Below are 22991 nucleotides of genomic sequence, written 5' to 3' on the forward strand. Positions count from 1 at the left end.
GCCCACACCCCGCCCTTCGATCTGGGATGTCACTGCGGACGAGGCAGGGACGCAGGTGAAAACATTCGTCGAAGCTCCATCCTCTCGACCCGAAGCTGAAACAACTCTGCTTGCCTTCCTCTCCACCTCTGTCCGTCCCTCCCTCCGTCCTCCCTTCCCTCTCTCTTTCGCACTCCGCTGCAGCAGCCTCAGCACCTCAGTAGGGCAGGAGCACCGCACTGAGTCACATCTACACTACACGCACGCACCTTCACGCACACAGACGCAGCCTCCTGCGGTATATCCCGTGTACGGCGCAGCGGCTTTTCCCACGGCATACCAAGTGCGTCCTCGCCGGGAGATGGGAGGTGCGGCTCCCGGGTCTCAGAGCGCTCAAAGCGGCTTGGTGTAGAGCCCTGCTGATCGGGGAATGCCGCTGGAAGTCTGCTGCTATTTCTTTTTCCCAGTGCAGGAATCGCATTTTAACTGTGCCGCTGTCCGGGATTTAAAGTGAACAAGCCGCTTGATCAGGATATATCGTTATTCTGAACCTTTCTCATTTTTGGGGAGGGAGTGAGCAGAGTTGGGATTTGCTGTGGAGGTGCCCCTTCTCCGCAGTGTCGATGCGGTTGTGACTGATATCTGCATAGATTACAGGTAAGGAAATTGTCTTTTTAAGAGGTTAGTTCCATCCATCAGGACTGTTTTTATAGCGCTTTCGATGCGTTAATAGCCGTAGATCAGGCTGGGCTTCCCCACTGCACCAGCCAGGTGACAGGAGGCGTGTTGCACCTGTTCTAGCTGCGCCATGCCCGCTCAGCTCAAGCGATCGGACAGACTTTATCCCGCTGCAGGATCAGTCACCTGTCCCTCACAACAGTATGACTTTTTATATTTAGGACTGCAGAAAACTAAAATACCTGCTACTCCGCTTGCTTCGGGACCTTATGTTGCCCGAGTCACCTAATTTTTGCGCTGCCAGTGCCCTTCATGTGAGCCGACGAGAAAAGCATCTCAAACTGTTAGTCGTCCTCTCTTTAAAATGCTTAAATAAACGGTCATACATAGTGCCTAAAGGGATTGAAGTAACGTACATGCTTTGCTTTAAATATAGGGGCGTTCAGACTGCTCGACTTCAAAAGGAATCAGTCTAGACTTTGCTTTAAATTATTGAAATGGTCAAACTAAGTAACGCTCCATTTCCCACGGTCTTATCTGACATATTTGGAGGATATGGCTTTCTGAAAAGCTGCAGTTTCATTTCAGTAAGGTATTATGACTTGGCGTTGGATGGGTTTTGCAGACTGAGTCGACAATAAATATCAATTATAGAGCAACTTTGTATACATTCTGAAAAACTTTTTTTAAAGCTTCCTTCTCTCAGAGCATTTCAGGTCACTGGGATATACCATCTTCTAAGTTTTTGAAATGGAACATTTAAGACTGGGTTTAACATCAGGCCATCCTATCAGAATAGACTTTGTCTAAGTTTAATGTCAGTTAATTTTATTGTAGTGGCAGAACTGTTTTAATTCTACAGTACTTAGAAGATTAGACATAAACTTGTTTTAGGAATTCAAATGTTCTTTGTGCAGATTTTAACCCTTTGCATGCTCAAATGGTTGGATTTTTTTTACTCTGTCAAAAATAACTATATTGTGGCTTAATATAAAGGGGAAATTGAAACAGATTTATTTAGCATACATTTTTTATTTTCACAGCAAATGACGTAGGGATCTTTGTCTCAATACTCAAAGTTAAAAACTAAGAATTTTCATTTGTTGTGTTGGAAGGTCACCCATCGCCTTGTACTGCCTAACTCACGGTCATTTTACTACAGGCTGTCATCTGCATTTGAGTTTGAAGGTTTGTTGGTGCTAAAACTGTGTTTGAGATAAAAGAGAAAGAAGCATGACATTGCAGACTGTTTTGACATGCTGCCTATTCAGCCTTGCAGTATGTGTTGTGGTAAAAATCTGTCTTGTACATTATTCCTTAGCTCTCTTTATCATTACATCTATTCTCCATCCTCTCCTCCCTTGCTCTCACTGTTATTTTCACGTCATGCACAGAAAGCTGTATCTCCTGCCTGTAGATAATGCAGAACCCTGTTACAGCAGTGGCTCTGAGCCCCTCTACTGGTTTCTCTCTTCTTACATCCACTTAGAACTTGGACTCAGTGTATAAATTCGCTCTTACTCTTGCAAATCCAATTTGGATCATCCTATAATTTTTGTAAAGATCACTATTATTTGTCAAATATTTACTCAACTTTGGAATTTTGAGTCAAAAGTACGACATACCTTATTTAAATTAAATCGCCCTTAATATAGCAGGTAGGGTAAAAGGACAAGGCTGTAGGTGGGAAATCCATAAGGGTAAATGTGGTTCACAGGCTGTGAGGCAGATAGTTTATGTGCTTTTATTGTCATGAGAAATTGTGTATTTTTTACTGAAGTCTTGGATTGTTGTTCTTGAAGAACCTGGTTGGATACCACAGTCATAGCTGTCTCAAACATACAGGCAATAACTTGCTGAAAGCTACTTGGCTTTTGAGATTCACGGGCATGATTTCAAATTGCACGTTGACTTAACTTTGCTTCTGTTAACGTGACAAGTTGTTGGGTTTTATTTGATATCTTATTTTAACACATCTCTGCATGTGCTTACTCATAAGCTGTGTGTATTCTGCTGTTGCAGCTATCCAGGAGCAAAACAAATATTTAGTTCCAAAGCAGTCTGATAATCCCATTTTGCCATCATCTTGCATCCTTGTCTTTTCATCAAATTCCAACTGCGTGTTGACCTCTGTGAGCGTAGTAACACCCTCAGCCGTGCAAATTTTCCCTTCCTCTTCCTGCGTGCCGTCAATCAAAGGCTGCCATAAGACTTGGAACGGCAGCTTTTATTGGCACATAAGCACCTCACATTGACATACCAGCCCCGGTGTGTCGGCCAATGTTACGGCTATAGCGCTGCAGTTTGACAAGAGCAAGCCTTGTCAATATTATGACTTGCTAATGGATAAACTCTCACTCCAGCCTTGGTAGTGGAAGACATTAACTGCGTTTCGGGGGCAGTACCCTTGCAAGAATAAGCGCCACATAAAATCTTTGCAGCGTATTCATGTCAAGGGAAAACTAACTGAATATGAACGGGGAAAATCTCTGACAGATTCTCCATAGTGATATAAATGCCTAGTGGCCATGTAGGCAAGATCCAGCGGAAGTGTGTTTGTGTGGCTGAGTGTGGGTGTGAATGATGCATCTGTGAATGGCTGGCGAGGCCCCATATGAATACTTCGGTCACAGAGACGTATCGTCATGTCAGACTGAATGATGCGTCTGTGAATTAGACCTGAATGGAGTTCTCTGTTTGTTCTCATTCTCTCTCCCTCTGTTTCCCTCCCTCCCTTCCTCACTTGTACACACTTACACCCCTGTGGGCTGTGACAGGACTACCAGACACAGGCCAGTGTCCAATTAGGCTCGCTCCTCTCTCACGCCACCCAACACCACAGAGGAGATTGCAAATTGTATTTCTGTGTCCCCAACTGTTCTTCCCACCGTCATGTGTCTAGCATATTTCAGAGCAATGACAGGGATGTTAACCTGAAAGCAGGTTTTAGGTGGTGTGATTCCTTCTTTTTTTTTTTTTTTAGCTGTAATAGTACATTGACCTTTTCATCTCTCTCATACCTTTTCACCTATAATGATACTACTATCAAACTTTAATGCATTTTATAAAAAAATGGGTGAGAGAGAAAAATCACAAAATAGTGCATTGCTAAAGTGGAAGACAAATTGTACATAAAAGTGGTGCCTGCATTTGCATTCAAGTCGACACTTTGTAGAACCACTTTATGCTGCATTTCCAGCTTTTGGAGGTGTGATATGTCGCTTTCACTTTTGGACAATTAGATTTTTAGGTCTCAGACTTTGACTAGGACATTCTGACACAAGTATGCTGTGATCTAAACAGCTCTGTTGTTAAACTGGCAGTACTTGTTTTGTTGTAATGTTAAACTGACCCTGTGTCAAGTATTTGATAATTACCCTATTTTTGGCTCCATCCATCTTCTCTTCAGCTTGGACAAACCTCCCTCTTTCTGCTGAAGAAAAGCTTCCCCACAAATCTGATACGCTGCCACCACCATGTATCGCAGTGGGGACGTTTTGTTCAGTGAGATTTGCCCCTCCTTCAACATGTTTCCTACCTGAATAGCGAACAACTGCATTTCTTAAGGCGTTCTTTCAGCTGTGGTCTTGCTTCATGCCATGCTTCCATTAAGGTCAGACCCATGGATTGCACCAACTCAGATAATTGGTTTCATGCAGAAAAATGTATGCTGCATTAAAGGAATAACAGTTTACAAGTGTGTAATTAAGCCTTTTGATATGCACCACTGCACTACATATCGATGTCTGCCCCAGCCATGACAGCAAAATCCAAACTGAGGATCTCCAAACAAAAAGATTTGTGAACACTGTGAGAATAAATCAATACATGAGACAGCATCCATTTTAATGAGAACCGTTGCTTTCATCTGAACAGTAAAGTCAGCATATGCTTCAAAACTAGAAAGATTTGTCTGTGTATATGTTTTTACTGTTAAGAACATCTCTTGACTGCAGGGTCCGATTAAGATGTCACTTGCCTTTTTTAAGGGGTTTAACACATGCACATGCTCTATCACAGCTGCACCGCTTTTCTTTCCTCCCTCTAGTATTCTCTGGTGCTATTATTTCATCTTATTACTCAGTCCTTCTCTCTCACAGTTTCTGCCTCTAGCTTTCCCCTTCTGTATCTTTCTTTCTTACTCCAAGCGCATAACTTTAWMTSWGWGTGTGTGTGTGTGTGTGTGTGTGTGTGTGTGTGTGTGTGTGTGTGTGTGTGTGTGTRTGKKGCCAGGCAAAAAAACTGACTGCTGTGACATTGGAATGACCTATGAGGAAGGGTATAAACAGAGAAAAGGATGTTGTTGTAGACGGGAGGCAGGGCGATGTGGAAGTTTTGATAAGACCATATTAGGCGTTTCTCCCAGGTCCCTATGATTCATATGGAGCTGTGACTCTGATGTATAAACAGTTCTCTTTGATGCAGCGGCAGTTGACGCGCTGTGGCATATTGGTTCTGCGCTTGTGTATGTCAAGCCAAGCGTGACGAGCAGTAAATTAGTTTTGTTTCAGATGCATGAAATGATGAGAAAATTGCAGACAGTCTTAGGGCTTTTTGTCGCACTTACATTCACTCTCATTTGCTCCTTCACTGATGCCCTAAGTCCACGCAAGGATTAAGTTCCTAATTCTGTTTTCATCCTGGTCCTTGCAAAGAAATGTAGAAATCCATGCTGTAGCAGACGCACACACGTACTTGCATGCTCCATTAGTCCAGATCAGAAAGAGACCCACTCTTCTAAATATGATCTTTTTCCTCAATTGAACTGTTTTTTTCCCCCTCTGATTTGCACAACATGCTGCATTGACTATTTTATTGTTCATCCACTAAACCTAATTTTAAAATCTGTAAACTTTGAGAAGTTTTTATTCTTTTTAAAACTTTTCAATCTATAATCACTAACAAATTTATTTCATAATAGTTTTAAGGTGGTTTACCAACAAATCTGATTGTGGGTAGACTTAAAAATTCCTGTTTAAACTCTATCCAATCTGGGTTTATGCTTTCATACACAGAAGAATAAAAACAAAAGGATGCACATTAAATTGTTTGCCTTTGTGACAGAGGTACAAATCATTTTGCAGAAGTGTAAATCATTTTCAATTCACCATATTCTTTTACTTGAAAAATTGCTTGTAGGTCAGCCTTTTCTTGTTAGTTTGAGAATCTAGAGCTTAACCTTTTCGAGCAACAGTGCATGAAGCCTCAACATTCTTCCAAAGGTTGTTTGCGGTGTGTTTGCTCCTAAAAGTTACCCTCATCATAGGCCTCAACTCTTCTTGAACTTTATTACTTTGCTGAAGCTGTGGATTGACCTTAATAAGTGGTGCTCTTTAGAAAAATTGAACTTGTTTCAGCTTGAAAAGAGAATCGATGCTCGATGTTTGGTGTTGAAAGAGGTCAGTGACTTCCTTTTTAGTTGTGAGCTCTCAAAGCATCGTTTCAAAGTGGGAATGTTAAAAAAAAACACACACACACACGGGAGAGCTTTCATTTTAAAAAAACAAAACAAAATGTAGCCAATAACAACATAACCTAGAATAGATCTGCAGTTATAATTTACTTATTGAAATGTGGTATTGCTCTCATTGACTGTTTGCAGACTTCTCTAAGGATGCAGTGCTATAATCAAGTATACCAAGATTATTACTATATTTTATTTACAGAGACAATTCACTGTGCTAGTAGGAGGGATCCTGCAGGTTTCCTTTGAGAATTTAATGATGATATACCCTTCTATTTTTGTCTCATCCCCATGCTGTTACACTCGTTCTTTTACCTCGACACTTCCAGTCCCCCTTCAGTGTCGGTGAACATCAATATTCAGTGCTACCACAGTAATTGTAGAACAGCAGGTTTAAGGGGGAACCCCTGCTGCTATTTTAGCCAGAAGGTAGTGAGATTGAGTGAGAATCAACTCGGTGTTATTCCTTCTTTATGATGACTCCACCTCTTCCTGTTCTTCTCCCTCCCCTAAGGGCACATCACTGTCTTGCGGCATAACTTGAGGAATGTTACAGAAAGAATTAGCAAGACTTAAACAGGGTTTTGTGTTTTCCTTCTTTCTGTGTAAGACTCCGTTTTGCCTTTCCTGAGTATCTTTTTTTCTGTTGATAGGATTTGGGATGGCTTATGTCTGTGCAAAGGCATTGATTGACTCGCAGCCAAACTCGCACCAGCCAGTTGGAGACTTTTTTTTTTTTGCTCACTTGGCATAAAACCTTGCATTTATTTTCAGCTAAATCTTGGACTTTCAGCAGTTTAATTATTGCAGTTTGAATGAAGAGCAAGATTTGAATGTATGATTTTGGACTTTTATATCAGATAAAGTCTTCCATTTTTAGTCATTAATCAGTTAAATAATAGTTTGTGGTACAAATAGTTTTTTGGGGGGCTAGTGACGCATCTAACAGCTGCAGAGCTCTCGTCCTTGAAGTCGGGAGTTTTACGCTGCTGATTCATACTATTTTACGATCCTGCTTACTGCAGGGGCATTAAAACGATGAATTTCTGGCTCACCAGAAATTCATCGTATCATTTGAGTTTACAAACGGATGTAAAAATGCTTGAGGGTTTTATTCCTCCTTCAACCATTTTCTCTTCTTGTCCCTTCGTTCTGCAATTGTCATGGCGGTTGTTCCAGCTGAGCTTTGACTGGGCTGTTGCGGGCCCGCCAGGCAGATGCTGAAACCAAATATGCAGGACCACGCGTTAGCATGTGTTCAAAAGGGTTTTCTCCATCTCACTTCAAGTTTAAAAATGACCGTGACTCCATGAAAAGCCAATGCACGGAAGAAGAGGGGAGAAGAGTGTGGTGAAATGGTAAATAACAATTTTGCATCCTCTTGCTCGCTGCTTTATGTGACTTTTGGCTTGAAAGCTTGTCTGATGTGTTTATGCCACAGGCTTGGAGATGGAGGTAAAAGGAGAAGCATTTAGTAGTTGGTAACCGATAAGTAGGGATAAGCTGTGAAAAGTTATGTAATCAAGTGTAAACTCTGTTTATCCATTTCTCAGTTGGTGGTCTGCTTCTCACGTTTGACTCGGGTGAAGAAGGTTTTGCTTGTACATTTAGTTAACAGTTTTGTTTTCAGGTAAATTTCTTAGGTTTTCACCTCCATTGCATGGTTTTTAGATTGTTAATGAAAATAGAATAAGTCCTCTGTACTAATCTTTGTCATTCCTCTTTGCTTATTTTTTATTTATTTTTTGCTAATGTCCAAACAAAATCCTTAAAAACAAACTGACCATTTTTTTAATAGATTTTTTTTTCTCCCAAATTATATTTTTGTGATGTATGTATTTTACATAATTATTATTGTTTCAATTTTCAAGCTCTAAGCTTAGAATTACACTATAGGAGAAAATGTGAAAATACTTTCTAACCTTTTTGAAAGTTTCTAAGGTTTATATTTAAATTTACATAAATGGGCATCATTATGCTGCATAAATTATTCTAATGCAATGATTTTACTAGTTAGACATCAATATTGTAAACACTTTCATTTCTAGCTCACAGTGGGCTGCTTTCCATAATTACAGACAATTATTTAAAATTACTGGCAATTATTACCTGCTATGACTTTATGACAACATTGGTTTTAGTGTTTGGATGTGTTTGTCAAAAATGGTGCACAGAAATAGATTGCCATGTGTGTACAAGTACATTTAAAAAAAAAAAAAAAAAGGACTTGATTATATTTAGTTTGTAGAGAAAGTTAAATATCAAGTCACTTAATCATAGTCATTTCTTGTAATAAATTTCTCATTTTCACTTTGACCTTTTATGGAAATTACACATCCACTTTGCCACTTCTGCTCGTTTATCAGATCCGGGTGGTAGCAGTTGTATGGCACAATTCACTGAATGTGCTTAAAACTGGAATGTCTCAGCAGCTGTAAGGGAACATTTGACACATCTTGTCAAACTGCTCATTTTTCAGTATTCTGAGATTGTTAAAGTCGAGGCTGCAAGTCTCTGCAGGTGTAGACATGCTGTCTTCCCTGGTGTGTCCCACATTTTCCATCTATCCCACAAGGCATAGACTGAGGTAATGTGTCCTGGATAGGGATATGAACAGGAAGACAAACTATGACATGATTCACCCCCCCATCAAGAATGTAGTTTGAACAAGGCTGTATGTCTTTTTCTGACAGTGAAAACTAAAAAGTCAAGATTGAAAACGCATCAGCGGTGCATTTTCAGTAAACGTATCAGTCTCCTTCTACAACTTTAGTTTGTGCTTTTTATTACAGTGGATACACTGCAAAACACAATTTGAGGTATTCTTGGTAAATGACCATCAGTCATTGTTGTCAAGCATTCAGTGTAAAAAAACAATACCCAGTATTGTCCTGTAAATTTTAAAACTGAGAATCATTTTTTTTCTGTTCATGGTAAATGATCATAAATACTGTAAATCTGTTGACAAAAACATACCATGAGTGACTCTACAAAGATGTTTTTTTTTTAAATTAGAAGTTTAGTTATATTAGTTTGCAATAGTTGTAGTAGCAGTCATAGTACTGCAATAAATATATTTTAAGAACTTCCTCTAAGTTCTGTAATGCAGTACAAATATTGCTGTAACTTGGCATACAGATGATACAGATGATAATGCATTTTTGGACATTTCCAAGTACAAATTAAACGATTCCCTGTAGAGAATTAAAGTATGTAATTTTATAAAGTTGTCTTTTTGTTGCCTTTTTTTGTGGAAAATACAAAAAAGCTTTGGAACATTCATTAGTTTTTTATTATGTGATTTACGAATCTCGGACATTTGTGATGTCTTTTTCTTTGCTGTGACATTTGATTTATGAATAGTTTTTTTCAGTGAAATTCTGATAACCACATTTGCCAGTGATTTACTGCATAATTGCATAGTGCTGCTAAACTGTAGTTTTTCTTTAAGAAAATACACTTAAACTGACACAAGTGCCATTTTCTTAAATGTTGATGCCATAATTACGACGTACTGGTTTGCATTTCCCTTTAATAAATAGTATTTTCTCTCTTAGTGGAACAATAGGAGCTTAGGAGATGGTAAAGTAGAAAAAAAGCAACAGATTAATGAAACAAGCAGCTATTCTTGTTCCAGCTGTGCATCATAAACCAGAACTGGCATCTTAAAGACATGTCTTCTAAGGATTATAAGGGAGGGCTGTAATCCACGTGCTTTGAGTAAACCAAATCATCCACTGCTCTGATGAGGCTCACAGATGTGCATTGTGATCTGCTTTAGTGTACATTAGTTTGTTCCTCTGGGTGTACAAAATGGGAAAAGTGACTTAAAAAAACCCACAACCATTCTCATCCTTTACCTGGATGTAGTTTAGCACCTATTTTTGGTTTTGTCTTATCCAAGTCCGTGTAAAACTACAAGGTCATTAAAAAAAAAAATCTACAGTAGAAGCAGATTTAGAGATGCATTTAAAACAGCTGTGTATTGTTTTTAGCATAATCATCCCACAAAGCCTTTAGGTTTATCAAGCTTCCCTGTCTAAGAAGGTAATCTCAGAGGTCAAGTCTGTTTCAGAAACTACCTGCTGTTACTGCATGATGTAGAAAGAAGGAGCTAAAATCTGGATGAACATTAAAAACAAACTGTCACAAGATATTTGAGCCTGAGCAAGTCTAATCTTGTAAAGTGAACTTGTCAAAAAACCTGATTTTGCTTGAGGGTTGCTTCAGAAGCAGTCACTTTAGTGTGTCATGTTTTTTTTCTTTCTTCTTTCTTTGTTCTGGTCCCTGGCGAGCTCAAACCAGTTGAAAATTAACACCTTTTTATGATGTCTAATACTGGAATGATAAATGTGTTGAGGATTTTTTTGATGGGTAAGTGTTTTTAGCGAAAACCAGCTTTGTATTCACTCACTCAGTTATTCGTGTACATCTGTATTAGTGCACCTTTCTGCTGTATTTTTCTGATCTCTCTAAGTTCTGTTGCAGTGACATTCTCTTTTTATTTTACTGTTATCCTTTGCCCAATGCTGATTTATTCAAATAATGCGGTGAAAGTTGTCTGCACTGTCCCTCAAGGCACCAGTAGTGTTAAACTTGTCTGAACCTGGTCCACAACTCCTCCGCACCTTCTCCCAGAAGCCCTGTCATTATGTCTACATGTTGGTACTTTTTGCTAAAGGTAATTTGGCATGTTTATACAGGAAATTAAACAGTGTTATTCATATTCCCTGAATTTAATTAGTCTGACCCATTTTTATGGTGATGTACAGGCTTTTTCCACAGAAGAGGAAAAAGTTGCTGCTGCTTTTTCCTCTGATTTTAACAAAACCCATCTTAAATGTAAATTTCTTTTCAAATACATTTGTGTGTATGCTCTGATGTTTCATTCCCTCACTGACAGTGTAGGCTTTAAATACAAATGCAAACAAGCCCCACTGTTCTGTTTTAGCTTGTCTGTTGGCTCAATTCCAAATTTAAATGGGAAATCTTATTATCTCAAACAATGTCGTCTTATATTTGTGTTCTGGTGACTACCCCCAGAATTGGAGAAGCTTAAAATTAAAGAAACTCACATTAAAACATAGCTTTTTTGTTGTTGTTTTCTTCTTGAAGTTTTTTTTATTTTTTTTTAAAGTTACATGTTCTTGGGCTGTTGTGGTTTTAGGCAATGCTTTGGTGGATTATAGTTCTAACTCCTGGAATGCAATGATGTACAGTAGAAGTAAAGCATTTTCATTTTGTACAGGTGCTTTTGTTTGTGTGGTGCATCCTTTAATATATTCTCCCCATTTGGTTCTTAGCCTAAGCTCCTTTTGATATCTGCATTTTGTCCCAACTATTTTCTTTGATTCTGGGGCCTCATTTTGAGTTGTTTTTAACTTTATCACCATTATTTCCACTTTGTGAAATATGATTTGAACTCCATTTGTTACAGAATAGAAAAGGTGGTCGTGGTAGATCTGCATGTCTAAGTGGAAGTTTTTATGATAATATTTGTGGTTGTGAGTTGATGCGGAAAGATAACATTGCTGGGTCAAAAAACTCTTGAAGGAAGAATATGTAAGCTACAAGGTTAAGAGTTGTTTTTAGATCAGAGTTGTCATGTATTTAAGAAACAAGAGAAGAAGCCTTCAAGCACTTCAACTTGAAGTTGAAGTGCTTGTAGTCCTTCAACTCAAGCACTTAAAAAGCAAGGTTTTTTGAGTCCATTTCACTGAAATACACAGTCGTACACAAATACACTACTATTTGGCCTTTCAGTTTTGCGTGTCAAGGCTACATCGACTCTTAATTAGTCTGTCTTGATAGGGAAAAGGTACCTGAGTGAAGTTGGCCCCCCCACCTTTATGAAATCCAACTTTCTTTATATCTTTAAAATGATAGCGACACCAACGAAAATTTTTGCTTCACAAACCATCACAAACGTAGCAGTAATGTTTGACACTAATTTTGTTTGATTTCATAAAAGTGGGGAGGCTGGTTGACCTTTACACTTTCATTAATATCTTCAAAGCCAAAGCAGCACAAATGAAAATTTTTGCTGCACAAACGTAGCTGAGTTGATTGACACCCATTTTGTCTGATTTGAAGAAGGTGGGGGGCTGGTTGACCTTGGATGACCTCTAGAAACATTTCTTTATATCTTTAAAATGATAGCGGCGCAAACGAAAATTTTTGCTGCACAAACGTAGCACAACGTTTGACACCAATTTTGCCTGATTTGAAATAGGTGGGGGGGCCAACTTCACTCAAGTGGAAAAGGTATGCTTCAAACCAGTTAAAAAAAGAAGTGAGAAAATTGGGTAAGGAGGAGACAAAAGGCTGCTTGCTAAAGAAAACGTTACCACAAATCTCACTCTAAAAATACCGCCTTGAAAGGAGAGATCATATTGGGTAGGTGTAAGTTTTACACACAGTTTAGCATTTTACATTTTGTATGTCTAGATTGGGATATTATTGTCTTCATTTGTTTGATGGTAATTGATCATTATAGCTCCATGAGTGAATCTTTGTCATATATGATCAGACGTTGATGATCAGATATTTATTAATTTTACGATATAACTTGTTCTCTGTTGCTGCTGTTCTGTGCCAAATCTGAGAGTACTCAGCTACTGTCTAACACAATCAGAATGAGGTGCTAATGGCATTCCTTCAACTCCATTAATGATTTTAGAGATCTAGATCTGCACAGATAAAGTGCTACCAATCACAAACCACATCAGGACCCACTTCAGCCTAAGCCAAGAGTGTGAGTGTGGACGTCTGTGTGTTCATATGTTTGAGTAAACTTACTGTGAAACACAAAGTTGAGTGCAATTTAACCTGCACTGTCACAATACCAAGACAATCATATTGAACCATCACGGATGATGACAAAACAAAGTGCATTTGAACTCTATGCTACAAAGGAGGATTTGTAATTCCCATATGCAAGAATGGGAATTGCAGCCGAATGGAAAAAGAAAAGATTAAAAGCACATAAAAGGAGTTTCTGTTTTAATCAAAAATGGTATGTCGATATTTTTTTACGCTCTTTCCAATAATCAATGGATTTTTCAAAATTTGTTTTACAGCAAAGCTTGTCATGATTTCCGAACAGCTTTTTGCCTTTTTATACTACTACTTTTTAGGATCTGTGACTACTTGCTTTTAACCCAGTAAGTCCGGTGACCGGTAAACCAGGGGACGAAAGTAAGAACGGCAGGGTGTGTGGTGGGTGGAAGCAATACAGGATATTTACGACACCTTCGTTTGTCACACTCAGAAACTCATCTACCAACCCTTACAGAAAAAAATCCCATGAAATTCACATGTGGTTCCCATGTTCCACATGTGATGAAGCATTTTTATCATATGATCCATGGTTTATTCAATATGGGATCGCATGTGTCACATATGATCACATTTCTTACATGTACACCACATATCAGATTTTTTCCCATGTAAAGATTGAGTAATTATACTGAATATGTAATAAAAATCTCATTAATTTTACATGTAAAAGTCACATCTGAAAATCATGTACCACATAAAATATGCACATGGTTCACACAAATTCTCACATTTACTTGATTTTGGAATACTTTGTGGATTTTGGAATACCTTGTGGTAAAAACCCATGTGGTCACATGTACATCACATGGGATACACATAAACAAAGGTGAAATAAATGGCAAGTTATTTATGCCAGAGGCATAGACTTCAACTTTAAGACAAATCAGCACTTATATTTATGTTTTAATAGAAATATTTGATAATGTAAAGTATATAGTTAACTAAAAAAATAGCCAACTGGTGTGAAATAAGTTTTAAATACTTTATAAAATAAAACAAAATGAAAGCTCTAAGTCTGAGATATATATATATATCAGAGATCGTGTTAGACTTTTTTGTTATCCGTTATCTTGACCAAAAACTTAAAAAAAAAAAAAAAAAAAATCAGTCATGTTCTATTTTTATGTGATGCACCATAAAGTGGGAGAATTTAATCACTTCTTGATAGTCCAGAAAATCTGTGTAAGAATATAAGCCACCACATAAATTAATAGTATTGCAATTTATTATACGTGTTTTTTTTTTTTGTTTTTTTTTACACTTCCTAAATTATAAAGGAAAGCAAAAAAAGGTTACCAAGGTTCGGGCAACGTCTCACCAGGAGACCTGAAGTGAGGAGCACCGCCCCTTGCTCTTCAGACAGAGTTTGGGGAAGAAGACGGCGGTCGTCCTTTTTTTTTCTTTCACTGACGCTGTTCATCGTTACAGGTTAGTAATGTGAAGCTGGTGAGGGCTGCCCCAAAGACCCCTCTGGGAGAGACCCTCAAGCTCGCTCTCGAGATGAGCCAGTCAGGCAAGTGGATCCCTCAGGTCCTGCACCACCAGTCAGCCGCCCCCCTCAACCAAGCGTGACTGGACCGCAGCCACAGGCCTCCCCCCGTCAGGACCGAGTGGGACTCGACGACCATTGGGTGGTCTTGCTGGTCGTTTAAAGGACATGCAGATCATCCAGCTTCCCCATCGGCCAAATGGCAGCACAGGAGGTCACGCGCAAGGAGGTAATGGAGCCAGCCCGGGAAACAACCAGCACAGGCACCACAGAGACAAAGGCGCCGCGGACAATCCCGAGATCTTAAGTGCCATCGTTCGGGGAGGTGATGTGCTTCCTTGCATTTTCCAGTACCTTAACTTAGGTGAGTTCACTATCGAGCGGATGAGGGGCCAAGGTTTCCATGTTGAGCATCTGGCTTTAATCGGGGTGGTGTCTGCCCTAAGAATGGACCAGGACCAAGGTGCTGCCACCCGGCAACAGATCATCGCCGAAGCACTCGCTCCCAACTTTCCCGAACAACTGTGCCTGGGGACTGAAGAGCCCAGGGAAGAGCTTGGGAGAGTTCTTGCCAATGTGTAGCGGCTCCTTGATGCTGGGTGGTTTCTTGATGGGGTTAATCGCATGAGGGATGAAGAGAGAAAAGTCGGACAAGTATACAACCGTAATACCGGTATGTGGGTAACTGAGACCACTACCGAGCAACGACTCTGCTTCATCCTCATAATAATCATGAGCCCAGAATGTCGGGAGAGAGGCAGGTGCTGTAGGGAGTCTTCATACTACTGATTGCTCTTGTGACACGTGGCAATCTCAACCTCCCCAAATCTGACAGGATCATGAACGAGCTACGAGCACTCATGCCAGTACTCACGCAGATGTTCAGACATGAGGATGTGGCCCTCACCTATCATAACTTTGGTCATTATATCAATGACAAAAATCCCCATATTGTCATGGCACGCTGGCTAGCACAGGTACCACAAGGCGCGATTAGACTCCGGGTGTTGCTGACTCAAGCCACGGGGTCTGGATTAACGGTCCTCAACCTAATCGTGCGTGCAATCCACGAGCATCCCCACTTCCCTGGCCTATCGTGGCCATGCTCTACCCGGGGGAGTGGGACAATATGTGCAGGGCTTTAGATGCTGTCGATGGCTGGATCTATTACGGTTTCCGCAATGATTTGGGGCCGGTGAGAGCGACGCTTTTCAAACCCATCACCTGGGTAGCGCACAGGCTACTAGTTACTCTTGGAGATACTGCCCTTGCAAACTACAAAGGGATAGTATCTGACCCTTGGAACAAGAAAGTTGTGCTTCGCATGATCAATGAGTATGTCGAGACTTTGGGCGACCATGATGATCAACTGTTTGGCACATTTACGGAAGACGAGGTGAAATTCTATGAAGAGGTTCAGCAAGCAGTACTCCGCCACCCGAGTGTTGCAACAGAGCTAGCCAGGATGGATGGGCATTCAGGAGCATGAGTTGGCAAGGAGAACCAGGAGGACTCTCACGATGAGTCTTGTCATTACGAGGAGGAAGATGGGAGTCAGTCAGACCTGCCTGAGGATCTCGAAGCCGATGAGGAGGATGACGCCAGAGGACCGAGGGAGTAAAGCGGTGTATATCAGTGTTTTGCAGTGTCTGGATGTTCATTAAGGTGTGTAGATATGTGAGTTGCATGGGTATGCAGATTTCGTTTTAGTTGTGTTTTATGGTTCCTAATATGTTCAATGTCCTAGTGTGGAGAAAAGCCAATACCCAGTTACTGTGTTACAATCCGAGTTCTAGTGTATACTTTAAATTAATGTCAACAAGACTTGAGGGCACTATGCCGGAGTTCGGTTTACAGATACTTTTGGTGGATACAGTGGCGAACTTGTTCAAGCACAGTTCACCATAGTCTTGCACTCATTCCAATCGACAGCCACCTTGACAGACGAGAAGATCATCCTCGGGCGGTCTGGATTGTCATGTAATTTGAACACAGAGTATTGCGTGGATGACGAGTATGGTGAGGCAGTGTGGGTCTTCCGGGATGGGCTGGACTGCATAGAAAGTCATGTGGACACACTATTCTCCGGAGTTGCCATAATAACTACTGCAGATTATCATACACGTATCTTAGTGGTGAAGCAAGGGCCCTCAGCATTTGCCCTCCGGCTAAGAGGATCCGACACACTCTGTGGACAGGTAGTCAACACGACTGAGCATTCCAGGGTATATGTATCACGTGTGGATCAACTCGGGTCAATGTGGGGGAGGAGCACTACTTTATACACGAAAAATGTATATTGGTCTCTTCACATTGGATCCAAGTTCCTGTTTGTCACACATATGACATATACCAATATGCGCCAATTAGCGCTGGACTTCCTGTACCGCGAGTGTCAATTGAGAAAAATGGTCCTTGAAAACCGACTCATGTTAGCTACGGTCAGTCCGCACTCAGTTGGCCAACTCGCTGAGGGTCCTAGAGTCTATGGAAGGGTTCTATAGAAGAATTTGTAATAAAGAGACAGAGTATGGGGAGAAGTCTGTGGTCGTCCTTTTTTTTTCTTTCACTGACGCTGTTCATCATTACAGGCTCTCCACCAAGATCAAAGGAGAAACAGAGACACATCAGAAGAACAAAACAAAACATCGTTTGCTACAATTGTCCACTATGAGCTGAGACGTGTAACATTTACCTGTCAAATGATAATCATATTAACATTGGCTATTTAGCAGCTTAGTTTAGTTAATATTCACCAAGTTCGGGGGTTGGCAACCCCCGGCTCTTTAGCGCTGCCCCAGTGGCTCCCTGGAGCTTTTAAAAAAAGTTTTACACTGCAGAAAATGATGGGACGGGTCACTTCTTGTGTAGCATATTTATTTAGTTCAAACTGTAAACAGAAAGTACAGCGGTTATAGTAGATGCTCCTAATATCTGCTGTAAGCTGTTTTCTCAGCAATGGCGGACTTCTTAAGCCTGCCAGAGCATCAACCACTAAACACAATAATCAACGAGCAGCAACAGTAAACACACATACTCACTACTGACTTCACTATACATCTACTCCAACATACGTTCATTAACAACTCAAGCAATACATATATTTAGAAATCATTTTGCGGCCATATTAAGCCGACTAATCGAGCCCACACGAGCGCGAGCCGTTAGCATCCTTACTTTAGCCTGGTGCTAACTCAGGTTTCACATCCAGCTCGGCAGTTCAGTTCTATTGAAGCACCTTTTCTCTGCCATTCGGTACCTATCAGAGGCTACTTGCGTTATGATCTATATAAATATTATGACTCGGCTTACCTGTGAACAGAAAGTACAGCGGTTATTGTAGCTGCTCCTAATATCTCAGCAATGGCGGACTTCTTCAGCCTGCCAGAGCATCAGCTGCTGTTGCATACGGCGTTGAGCGCCCTTCGATCGCGAAATCCAAACATTTCTAGGAACAATAAAACTCCAACGCTAGTTTCTTGCTCTAAGTAACTTTTAACAAAAAAATAAAATGGGGAGGCTACTATTTTCATGCCTTGTTCTCTTTCATAGTGCCACATTTGAAAATGGAAAAAGGTGGGGGTGGGAAATATATTTTTTCCAATGCTATAAAAATATGTAGAATAAATATAAAATTTCAACATGTGTGTCAACAAAGATTTGCGTCATAGCCTGTGACACGTTTCTTTTAACTGGGTGGGATGCGAGGCAGGTGGCTGTAAACAAACCGACGGGTGTGTGGTGGGCCATGGATAGAAAATGGGAAAAGAGATAAACAGCCGAGGAGAGATTCTACAATTCTTGGGCCGAATCATTTGCATTCATTGCCAATGAGGAAGGATTACCTGTACGTTTGCTCTGTAGCGAGAAATTGTCAAATAAGAAAATGAGTACTGAACTTTCCGGACTATAGAGCATACCTTACTATAAGCCGCCACAATTTTAAACAGAACGTTAAGCACATTCCGTTTTGTTGTTTTTTTGATCACACATATAGCGTGATTATTTTCAAGGAGTGATCGTCGTTATGCAAATTGCATTTGGGAGCAGATTTTTTGAGTTCCAAAAGGAAAAAAAAAAAGGCGCTTTCCCTGCCGATCTCCATGATAAAAATGACATCAAAAATCGTATTTCTTTTTTGCATTTATTTAATTTTATCAATGCAACGAAACCTAACCCTAACATTAACATTGTAACGGGAGGTAGATTTAAAGCACCACCATACAACAGAGTATTCACGTGGTGTGTCATTCCCTTCAGGACGCACTGCAGGGATAACAAACATTTAATCATGAATGCTCATGATTAAATGCACTTAGTCGTTTTGATAATAGGCTAAAATAGCTAATATAAACACTTAAAGCCTGTGCTGCCTTCATTATAAGCCTTATATAAGGCTTTAAATTTTTTGCGGCTCTAGAGCGATGTTTTTAATATGGCTCTTTCAACATTTTGGGTTGCCGACCCCTGACCTAGTTGAACCACAAATCCAGATCCCATCACACATAAAGCAAATGAATGCATCAAATTTTTTCTCCATAGTGACATAGTATTGGGGCCACTGACTGTGGCCTATTAAAAATCCTTTAAACAGGATTTTTTTTGCGTGGTTTCGCTTCTTCGAAACAGACCTCCTGAGTGCCGCTCTCCTTCTGGGTGCGGTAACGTGCACCCAGAAGGCTCCATTTATTAAAACCGCAAGATGAGTTAAGTTTAATTCTTCGCAGCGGCGGAGCAGCGTCTGCATTGGTTGTGCAGCGCACTGCGCATGTTACGATCTAATTAACTTCTACACTGTTATTTATTTCAAGATAAATTGCCAGCTCCTCTGTTTAGACTATAAGTGGATTAACACAACGTTGCATTCTCTTTAGATTTATCTGGTTTGTAATGGAGACTTGAATTAAAGGCGCCATTTCAACCAAAGGTTTGGAACGCGCTTCCTAACCAGATGCTCCAAAGCGTTCGTTCCATAATTCTTCAACATGTCAGCTCCCGGTCAGAAAGACGCATTTAGTTCAGAGTTCATGAGATGATATTCAGAAATTATTTTTTTATTAATTGATTTAAGGTAAATCTTTGCATAAAGTCTAATGTTTGCCCATGTGCAAAGGGTGTTCATTACAACATATCAAATGACAGACAGGCTTTAAATTGTCTGGTCATTTAAAAAAAAATAACGGGTTAAACACGGAAAATATTCCATTAACACGACCTCTGATATATATATATATATATATATATATATAGCAACACTAATTGACAATGGGGACCCTCGTCGGGTCAATCAGTGTTGCTTCCTAAGTGGACAGTTTGATTTCACAGAAGTTTGATTTACTTGGAGTTATATTGTGTTGTTTAAGTGTTCCCTTTATTTTTTTGAGCAGTATATATATATATATATATATATATATATATATATATAAATAAAACTCGCGAAATACCAGAGCCTCGGAGAGAAACTGGAAAAAGGCCTGGAAGATGAAGACCACAGTGCCTGTGGTCATCGGGGCCCTTGGTGCAGTCACCCCCAAACTGGAGCAGTGGCTAAAACAGATCCCAGGAACAACATCAGACATCTCAGTTCAGAAATGTGCAGTTCTAGGCACAGCCAAGATTCTGCGCAGAAACCCTCAAGCTCCCAGGCCTCTGGTAGAGGACCCGAGCTCAGAGGATGAAAGAGACCACCTGTGGAGAGTGAGAAGGGAATTTATATATATATGTATATATATATATATATATATGTGTATATATATATATATGTGTATATATGTGTGTGTGTGTACACAACATATATCTTGTGTTATTTCGAAAATATCGTGAGATATTTTCAAGCCCAACCAACCCCCTCCCCCCACTCTAGAAGATTCTTCAATGGACAGTTGAGGACGGTTAAAAAAAAAAAAGAAAAAAAAACGGTTAGTTGAGCGCTCTTTCTTTCTCTTGAAGGGTAGACTTGAAGGGTTGGCGTTTTTTTTCCAACCAAAAGGTGAGAAACTTTTAACTTTATTCGAACCTTGAGGTGTATCGAAAATCTTTACACAGCAATATAAATCTGCTAAATAATTCGTGCTGATAGTGATGTACCGGTGAACTTTTTCTTAGGACTAAAGTTATGCTAAGCTAGCTAAACGTTGAACTGAATGTTGGCCGATTTTACAGTTTGAAGACATTATCTTGAGTCCTACAGCTCCCAAAACAAATAACTGTCTCATTAGAAAACAGTATGATGAAAAACCGTTATTAGAGGAGAAGTTCATTAAAAACCAGGGGATTTTGTGAGGAAAGATCAGTCAGGATCAGAGCTGGAGCTGCTGATCTTCAGTCTCTGTTTCCCAGCTCAGCTACACCTTGTCGGTTTTTAGCTATGCTATAAAGATACTACGAGTCAGAGCCCAACATGCTCAAAATGTCTTTTTCTGGATGTGAAGGAAACGTATATGTATTTTCTATTTCACTTTTGGATAATTTCTCTTTTTATCCTTGGTTTTAGCCTGTGTACCAGGAGGTCTCAGAAGTCACTGGGGTTCTCCCAGTGTGACCAGCAGACTGAAGCCCTGCCTGTGGCCAGTGTTCCCAGTTATAATAAATAAAAGTTTTATTCTTTCACATTTTGTGTATTTTTAAATATCTCAATCTGAAGTATTAGTGTACATTACATGCAACATATGTAATAAAATAAAATAAAATAATTTACTCAGAATTATTTTAACTGTTTGATAATGACTGATTTATAAATCAAGTCATTTCGGAAAAATGTCTAAAAATAAATGGAAGAAAATTATTTTTTTCTCGTCTTGAAACATTAAATGTACATTAAGTTATGGAATTATGTAAATATATTCTTCAATAAAACACTGTAAAAGTGTGTGTTCATTGATGTCGATATAAAAATTATCAATCATTTCTATCAAATAAAAACATTGTGCTATTTATTCAGAAATGCCCCAAAACAATTAAATAATCACATTAAAAGTCAGAAATTTTGTCTTTAGTCATTTATTTTATTACCAAATATATTTGTGTAAAAGTGAGATAATGTGTCAATGACGGGTATTAATTTAAAATACTTAGTAGAACGGCACTTTCTGAAGTCCGGTCCATTTACTTGTATTGGCTTACTAGCACATAGGCCACATTCAATATGGCGAACACTGTTGCGTATTGCAGCAACGGCCGAAGCATGAGGCGTCTACGTATTCATGTCTATGGCAACAACTGTCTGCTGAATGACACTGACATGAGGAGAGGAGCTAGCTGTTGCTGTGGCTCTGCAGCACAAACAAAAAAATCCTCCAGTAAGTAAATACTTAAAGCAAAAGACATGTAAAACATTTTATTTACTTTCCCTGCTCAATAGGAAGAAACTCGTTGACAATAAAATTCAATCCAGAGTTTATTTCATTACTATGGCTGAATCATGATAAACTGCCACATTGTGCCTTGGAAATCAAAACTGGGAAAACTGCTACATTGCTTTCATAGACTTTGCTCCTTTTTCTGTTGAAGGTAGCCAATATTTCAATTATATTTAGCTTTCTAACTCTTACTTTAATAAGGAGAGTTTGAAACGAGAGGGAGCGGCTGAGCATTAGCACTAGCTGACAGCTCTGTATGGGAGCCTAGACCAAAGGGGCTGTTGCAGCTGGCAGTAAACAAAATAAAGTGTGCCTCTATTTCTTACCATCTTCAACGTAGAGCCTTTAAAACCACAAAATAAAATCTGATTTTTTTTTTTTTAGAAAACTCTGGTGCTGACCTTTAAGTTTAAGTTATGATACTTCCCAGAAATTCAATTTCTACATATTCATAGATTTTCAACCATCCAGAAAATGACTCCCCCTCCCAAAATAAAATAAAAAGTTTTATTTTAAAGTAACTTAGCAAGTTAGCAAGTTATGCATTATTCAGCAAGTTATGCATTATTTAAATAATGCATAACTTGTATTGAGAAACACTACAATAAATCAATATTTATGAGGAATTTTATTAAGTGGAATTACTTAAAACTTATTTAGAGCCTTAAGTTTTTGTAAAGGTGTAGCAGAGATTAGATCTGTGGGACTGAACCAAACTCATATCTGAGCAACATTTGAATCTTAGTTTAACTTCTATGGATCTCAACAGGTTAACTGAGAAAAACACTTTTGTTATTCATTGCTAGTAATTTTTGATACTGCAGATTGAACGCACACACAAAAAAATGTAAACCATATTTTACATTTTACTGTAACTTTGCCGATCCCCCAAAATTGCTCTTAAAAAATTTTCCTGTTTATGGTCCCCCCAATAATGAGATGGGATTTACGCCATTGGTCTCTCCTGAAACAACGTGAAGGACCAGTCACTGAGGTTTTACCTGAGGCTTTCTGGTCTGGCACTGATGGTATTTAAACCTGTTTTTACACATCCAGTTTCCACACGTTTGTCTGGGCCTGATTTGGAGCAAATCTGTATGGTGTCATGTTTGGATATTAAAAGTTGTTTCTGGTTCTCAACAGTTTTAAACGTAAATAAATTGTTTGTGGACATATATACTTG

General features: G+C 39.4%; 1 protein-coding gene across 2 annotated transcripts in view; it reads left to right on the plus strand.

Moving 5' to 3' along the window:
• Positions 1–22991, plus strand: part of plxna4 (plexin A4) — a 233178-nt gene that overhangs the window by 2364 nt on the left and 207823 nt on the right. Inside the window, exon 1 of one of the 2 annotated variants that reach the window (XM_008400675.2) lies at positions 47–636. The exons of the other annotated variant lie outside the window; for it this stretch is intronic. The gene's annotated coding sequence lies outside the window, so the exon portion shown is untranslated. Of the gene's footprint in view, positions 1–46; positions 637–22991 lie in introns of those variants that run through there. 2 annotated transcript variants of the gene reach the window in all.

This window comes from Poecilia reticulata, linkage group LG23, assembly GCF_000633615.1.
Source record: "Poecilia reticulata strain Guanapo linkage group LG23, Guppy_female_1.0+MT, whole genome shotgun sequence".
In the NCBI taxonomy this organism is placed as follows: domain Eukaryota; kingdom Metazoa; phylum Chordata; class Actinopteri; order Cyprinodontiformes; family Poeciliidae; genus Poecilia; species Poecilia reticulata.